The sequence below is a fragment of the Polyodon spathula genome, chromosome 2 (genome assembly GCF_017654505.1).
Source record: "Polyodon spathula isolate WHYD16114869_AA chromosome 2, ASM1765450v1, whole genome shotgun sequence".
Taxonomy (NCBI): domain Eukaryota; kingdom Metazoa; phylum Chordata; class Actinopteri; order Acipenseriformes; family Polyodontidae; genus Polyodon; species Polyodon spathula.
In genome coordinates, this window is record NC_054535.1 from 27,458,072 (window position 1) to 27,466,384 (window position 8,313).

The following is an 8,313-nucleotide window of genomic DNA, read 5'->3' on the forward strand; positions in this document are numbered from 1 at the left end:
CCCCATGAAAGTTAATTGCAGAATTGTACCTTAACCTTTCCCATGCCAGATATTATGTCATATCTTTTTGATAATGTGATTTATCAGAGTTTAGGATGAATTATGTATATTCTAACAGACCAATCTGTATTAAACTCATAGGAATGTAAACAGAATCATACTTCTGTTATACGAACAGCCGCTTGTTAACCTGTCATCTACATTCCAGTTTTAAACAATGCAGTTTTTTTTTAAATAAATGTGTCTTAATTCTCTATTGTTGAATACTTTCATTGTAAAAATTAAGATACAACACACAAGAATCAGAATATTATTTTTATGAAATACATTTCCCACAAAATGTCCTCTATAGATCAAATAAATGTTTGTGCAGAAATGTTTCAAATGCTAAAATATTTACCATAAGCTGAATATAATTACATTTATTTAACTTCAAGAGGCTCAAGTTCTCACGCAAACTCAGTTGCACTCTTAATTTGCTTGCTCCTCATTTTGTACACTTAGAATTATTTTCTTCATAAAAAAATAAATACATTAAATTAAAACAAATAAAAGAAATATATGCAGTAGAATTGGTTTTTATTTCAGATGTAAATGAATACATTACAAAAAAAAACTAGCGACAGGGAGGCTTGCTTCAGTTTCTAATAAAAAAGTAAAGATTTGATCAGTTTAGCATAATGTTTAAATTAAATCTGATACTTCGAAAAAAAAATGTTAATTTCTACCTCTGAATACACTTTATGAAATATTTGTTTCAAATAAATAATCATATTAGAGCTAAATGCTAGAGCTGTGAAAGAATAGTTTGCAATAAATTTCTTGACCCATAAAATGTGGCATTGTAGATGTCTAACATATTTATGCGATCATAATTCATACAGAACACAAGCAAAGAAATAACAACATATTCCACACAGGTAACATTACTCCACACGATAACACCTTTACATCAAATATACAGATAATGTACGATTGTAAAATAATTCCACAAAATGTATATTGGACTTTTCTCCAGATGTTATATTTGACATATTCTTTTTCATTTCAGTACAGTACATTTGTATGTTTCATTTTTGGTAAGAGTCCTTGTAGCAAGGGGAGATCTGTGTTGACTCTGCTGGCGTGTTCATAGTGCTTCAGGAAGAGGGCAGCAGTTGTCCAATACCTAGCATTGAGTCATGGCAGTGACACGGGGAGGTTGGAAAGGGGGTGTGTGGACTTTTCCTCTCTCTGAGTGGCTGGGAGGCGGGTCTTGGGGAGATTGTTAGCCCTATAAGATAACGCTCTACTGTTTCCTCAGATCTGCCCTTTTAGACGTGCTGAGAGTACGGAAGTGTGGTTCCAGGGTTGAGAACGGCCGGGAGAAAACAACCCAGGAGGAACGAAAATCAAATAAAGAATAAAATGAAACCACAGAGAGACATAGTGGTAGCGGGGAAACCTTGGGCAGAATCCCGAAGTATTGTGGCTAGCAGGAGGAGTGAGCAGGGAGTGTAGGTCGGTGACCCGGGTTGTGTGGGTAGCGATGAACGGGGTAAAACTGCCAACAGCATCTTATATTTATTATTATTTGAGCACCTCAGTTGATTCCCGCCCGCAGCTGATTCCCGTACCAGTATCGGTATTTCTGTGGTCCTGTCTATCATCAGTGTTAATCAGGCCATGGACAACAGCACCCTCTGCAGGCTAAAACAAATAAAAGAGTCGGTGATAATAAAACTGGGCACCTGTGTGGTGTTGTCAATTATACCTGTCTGTCTCATGTGTCAGTGAATTACCCACAACCCTTCCACAGTCCTATTTTGAATTGCCTTTTCTACATAGTATAATTTATTATAATGATGTAGGAGCTGACATTCTGCATAAAGTATTAATTATGTATTTGACTATATGTTTCTTTACTTCGATATTAAAGTTTTATTATCATATAATAATAATAATAAACATATATAATATATAATAAACAGTTAGATGAATAATTGACATAATTCACCACTCATTTAATCCCAAAGTGTTCTGTACACAAAGTGAATTGCTGTTTATTTTCAAAGATATATATTTCACTTACACACACAAAGTTTTATATACCATATATATATAATATATATATATATATAATATATATATATATATATATATATATATAGAGAGAGAGAGAGAGAGAGAGAGAGAGAGAGAGAGAGAGAGAGAGAGAGAGAGAGAGAGAGAGAGTTGCTTACTGTGGAACATTTGGTACTACATCATCATAAGCCTCAGGTGGTTCTTGCTCTTTTACAGGCACGGGCTGTCTTGTTTGCCGTTCCTTTTCGTCTTTCAACACTTCCTTCAGTCTTAGCAGTTGTCCAAGAAGCAGCTGAAGCCTGCTAGGAATTTCCAGCTACAATAAAAATGTATATTGTTAAGAACATAAGAACATAAGAAAGTTGGTTGTTAGTAGCTTATTGATCCCAAAATCTCATCAAGCAGCTTCTTGAAGGATCCCAGGGTGTCAGCTTCAACAACATTACTGGGGAGTTGATTCCAGACCCTCACAATTCTCTGTGTAAAAAAGTGCCTCCTATTTTCTGTTCTGAATGCCCCTTTGTCTAATCTCCATTTGTGACCCCTGGTCCTTGTTTCTTTTTTCAGGTTGAAAAAGTCCCTTGGGTCGACATTGTCAATACCTTTTAGAATTTTGAATGTTTGAATTAGGTCGCCACATAGTCTTCTTTGTTCAAGACTTAACAGATTCAATTCTTTTAGCCTGTCTGCATATGACATGCCTTTTAAGCCCGGAATAATTCTGGTTGCTCTTCTTTGCACTCTTTCTAGAGCAACAATATCTTTTTTATAGCGAGGTGACCAGAACTGCACACAATATTCAAGATGAGGTCTTACTAGTGCATTGTACAGTTTTAACATTATTTTCCTTGATTTAAATTCAACACTTTTCACAATGTATCCGAGCATCTTGTTAGCCTTTTTTATAGCTTCCCCACATTGTCTAGATGAAGACATTTCTGAGTCAACAAAAACTCCTAGGTCTTTTTCATAGATTCCTTCTCCAATTTCAGTATCTCCCATATGATATTTATAATGTACATTTTTATTTCCTGCGTGCAGTACCTTACACTTTTCTCTATTAAATGTCATTTGCCATGTGTCTGCCCAGTTCTGAAGTTCTTATTAGCTTAGCATTTCAAGCAGTAAAACAACATGACATGTGACATTTGTCATTTGAGCAAGGAGCAGAATGTATTTTGAATTTGAAAATTTACTCCAAGAGTCAATACACTAAAGGAAAGTATTTTTGATTTAAAAAATCTTTTGTCACATTTATTTCCCTACAGTTTTTGGTGCCGAAACCCAGGATTCCTGAGAAACTTCCTGAAACAATGTTTCACAGTCATTGGTTGTAAAGATTAATTTTTGTAATTTTTATGACTGGTTCCATTATCATAATCTTGATCGGATGAGTCAATCTTTGAATAATCACACATAATAATGATTAAGATATAAGGGTTGAGTGTGCCCAGGGATAGAATTCCCATCAGGGACTAGAAAAAGAAAATCGAATAGTGGTTTTCTTATTTACAGGCACTTCCAGGAATTGAAGAACAAAAAAAAAAATATATATATATATTAAAACTTAGAGGGAATAATAATGTTAGAGTTAGAGGGAATAATAATGACAAATGTATAAATCCTGACACAATTCTATATATGACTTATGAACTCATAGAGTTAAGTCAGAATTGAGACAGTCAGGTGAACTAAATAAATAAATCTCAACAATAAGTCTTGCTGAGGCAGATTGAGTTATGTAATCTAAATCCTGATATGTAAGACCTGCTGAGGCAGACTGGGTGCATATCTGCAGTCCTGACAGTCATAGACTAAAGTATTTAATTACTGAGATAACAGTCTGATTTGAAGAACCAGCATTACAGTAAGAACAGTTTGCAGTAAAACTGGCCAATATACCACTGTATTCTGAACAAGCGCTAATGAAAGCAAATCAAATTATAAAAAGAAACAAAAGAAAAAGGAACTGATCTATTTGAGTGTAAACCTGAACAGGAACTGCCCACTTGATGGCAGGAATCAGGCAGTAAAAAAAAAAAAAAAAAAAAAAAAAAAAAAACTATCTCATATTGGTGAAGTGAAAATGTTTTCTGTGACAGTTGTAGACAAATGTCAACATCTCTTAAAAATGGAAAGGATGTAGAATTAAATTTAAAAACCTAACCATATGGCATTATAAGTCCAACAATGACTCCTTGTGGAATAAATTAAAAGAATACAAATGTTCAAATGCCTCCTTGGCCACTGACCAAATAGGGAGTACGACACATATATATTTCGAATATATATCTATATATATATATATATATATATATATATATATATATATATATATATATATATAGATATATATATAGACAAAAGTAATTGTAATATTTCTAATTTTTGAGCACATCAGTATATGTAACATAATACCACGAGTAATACAAAGCCTTTGGCATTCTTTTTATTCCTATTTTTACATTTTTACATTTTTTGAATTTTTGAACTTTAAAACATTTTTGAATAGAGTTCTTTTGCATTTAAAATTGATGCACAAAATATGCTGCGAAATAATCACGTAATATAGCTAAACCAGGCCTGGGACAAAGCTAGGTTAAAAAGTAAAATTAACCAAAACAAATGTTGTAAACTGTGTTGTAGTAATTGAACAGACACAAAAGGATTAAAGATAACAAGAGAAAATGTAATTCGAAGACAACTGCCTATACAGTGTGATGGAATGGTATAGGGGGGGACGCTCCTAAACACCAATCTGAAACACTGCAACATGCTGTTGTAATTCTTCACATCATCCCTGGAGCTAAGTGCTTCTGTGCAAGAACTATAGCCGTGTTTGAGGAACACAGCAATTCATAAATGAGGGAGAAGAATATCTCTTGGTAGTCTAGGTAAACTGAAAGCTAACAGCAGTGAATAAAACCCAGCAAAATTCAGTAAAAGTGTCAAATTGGATTTAGAAAAAGACTGCAATGAAACAAACAGTCTTGAATTGGTAATTGAATATACCTGAAACCAAGATAACATTTTGGTTTAAAATTAATTGTATTAATTAATTGCTCCATTCCTGGCAAAAATGACCATGCAGCTTTTGAAAAGAATCCAATGAAGATTCCAATGAACATGATCTTTTAAAACTTTTGTGTCATCTTTTATCCCTCCATGCTGTTTGATCCAATTGTCTACATCTGAAATGATGTGATTAGAGCAGAAGATGTGTGGGAGGTTTGGTTAACCTTGCTGAATGGAATCCACAATTCCTCTTTCTCTGTCACTCACAAAAGGAATAGCTTGTATTTTGTCACCATTCAGCAGGTTCAAAATATACCTCAGAAAGTCCTGATGATAAGTTTTGAACTTCCTTTCAAGTAACAGGAAGGCAACTAGAAACACTGGATCCCCAAAGATACATTGCGAATTATAAAGGAATCGCCAAGATTAAATGTTGTATCATATGACATCAACTGAGGAAGAGCAAGAACATTGGTGCAGATGTCAATGAGGACCTGAGTGTTGTTTATAAGAGTAGGATGCCCAAATGAAACCAAAAGATCTGGGTAGAGTCTTTTCCACACATAATGTTCCACATAATGTTCCACTGTTCCACACATAATCTTTCAGATGCACTGCAAGTTCAAACAAGGTGAATATTTTGTCATTGGAAATTTGTTCTTTTTTTGTTTCTTGGTAAATAACATTTTTCACTTGCTTCAAGTTTTGTGGGCGATCCACAGCTATGTGGTTGTCAGAGTCAGTGTTGGACTATGTACTGAGAACTTTTTGATATATTCCCCTGTGATTTTGCTGCCTCCTTAATATGTGTCAGGGTAGACTTCACGGTAGGAATTAATGGTTTTTCAGAATGTTTTCGTAAACCATGTGGTAATGGTTTGTACAAAGCCACATTTCCCAAGTAATGTATGATATTCAGTACATTTGTCTGTTTTGTATGACTCTAGTAAACAGTAGATATGATGGCGAAGACCAACAATTGAATCTTTTCCTTTTCCTTTGCTGTCTTTTAAATAATAGTACCGTTTCAACACAACTGGTGCATTCAGTCATCTAGGATGATAGTTTGATCCTTTGGATACCCATCTATACTGTCAAAACGGACATCAAATGCATTCTCAGTAGAAGAGGATACTGAACAATACACGAACACTTCTCCTGCCTTTGGTTGCACAGGAGACAGATTTATGATTCTAGCATCATTACAATCTGTTGTAGTAAGAATGCAGTGCACCTGTTCCACAGACAGATCCTCGTTTTGGTTGAACATATATGGAGTATTAAAAGATGTCATTTTGCATATTTTGCTTTAGTACTTCACAAACTTTACACTATACAAATGCACCAATAAAAAGTGCAGTAATATTAATGAAAAATACCACTAAGTTGATTGAAATGTATTCATTTTCTTTTATCTGTGAAAAAAAATCTTACAATATTTTACATACAGTATAGTGTGGAGAAAAGTACAATGCAAAATATAAATAATCCTGTCAAGGGATTTTTTTATGTGATATATAACTTTTATTATTATATTGTGCTGTTTTTTTTTTTCTAATAACATAAAATGGAAACCAGCAATTCTTAGGCTTAAAAGTTAGTAAAACAAAAATATATGAACTTGTTTTTCTGTGAGGAAGCCCACCCAGAGTATCTGATAATCTGTAATAGTGCTTAAAGACAGCTACTACTTGCTTTGCTGATTGTAAGGATGTTCCAAAAAAATAGCTTAAAACCAAAAAACAGCATAAACAGCTAAATGCTAGCAGAAAACAAACATATTGGAACTAGATGAGGATATAGCTAAAACAAATCCTTGTACTTAAACTATACCCCAACCCCACCCCAAAAATTATCCTAAACAAAATGTTTTAAATGTACCCAAGCCTTTGCACAATGCACACAATAACCTGTTAGTTATTATGTAAAATTTAAAAATTAGAAGAAAGCAATGCAAATTTATATTAATATTTTTTAATAACCTAACTGTTGTAAGAAAAATAGTTGCATGAAACTGAAATCAAAGCAGATGTGTACTCTCTGTCTCTTAATGTTTCCTTCACAAAGAGCAGTGTAATGCACTATAACTGTCTCCAACTAAACATTTGGTACCTCCCCTTTCTCATTTATTTGGTTCATTCACTTTCACACTATGTACAATACTCGATATTCGAGTAATAAAACCTACTGTTTATATTAAAATAGAAATATATTCCCTTTTTATCATTGTCTTACTTAATGATAAAGACAATTACCGGAAATAAACTGTTATGGATTGACAATTTAATGTTCTGAAGTATGCAAGGCTAATGAAAAGTGAGTTAATCAGTTAATTATTGTAATAGTGTACATCTCTTTATTGCTGTTAATTTCTTATTATTATTTTTTATTATATTTCTTAGCCAAAAGCCTTATCCAGGGTGACTTACAATTGTTGCAAGATATCACAATTATTGATATTTATTAAATCCCTGAACATAATAGAATTATATTATTATATAATAATATAAGTATATATATATATATTATATATATATATATATATATATATATATATATATATATATAGATATTAAATTAGTAAAGGAAAGCCTTCAAGTGTATTTAGATTACCGATTTTAAATAGAGGTGTCATCCCATGCATTCTGTGTATTTTGTATTTATTTTTAAGAAACAATATTTGGGATTTTAAGAGTTAGGGATTTCAAGTTATAGGCTGTCATTACCTATTTTTGCTTTTTTTTTTTTTTTTTTTTTTGTTTTTTCGGTATTCCAGGCCTGTTATTCCATGTCATTCCACTTGTATTTTGTACATTAGTTTATTTTAAGATTCTTGTTTGGAATTTTGAGATATAGGCTGTCAATCCTGTTGTCAATGGGCATTCCTTCTTTACTCATTGTAGTCAATGGGTATTCCATTCCCCCTTATAGTTAATGGGCATTCTGTTTTAGTCTGCTCCCTTGCCGTTACGATTACACTATTACTGTTTCTGACCGGGACAACAAATTAAGTCTGAAAACCGTGAAAATCTTAAATTTCCCATGGTTGTCTAACCCTAATCCAGTTCCCTGAGGCGTTGTTTATTTACTTCTGAGTCAGGCTATCTTAGTTCGTTTCCAATGTGCAGAAGAAGGACTGAGTCGAGCTGTTGTTCATATTGACGTTTCGCAAGCGAACCGGACTCGGTGTGCTTGCCGAACAGACCGTAACCACGTCTTTGGATGTACGGTTCG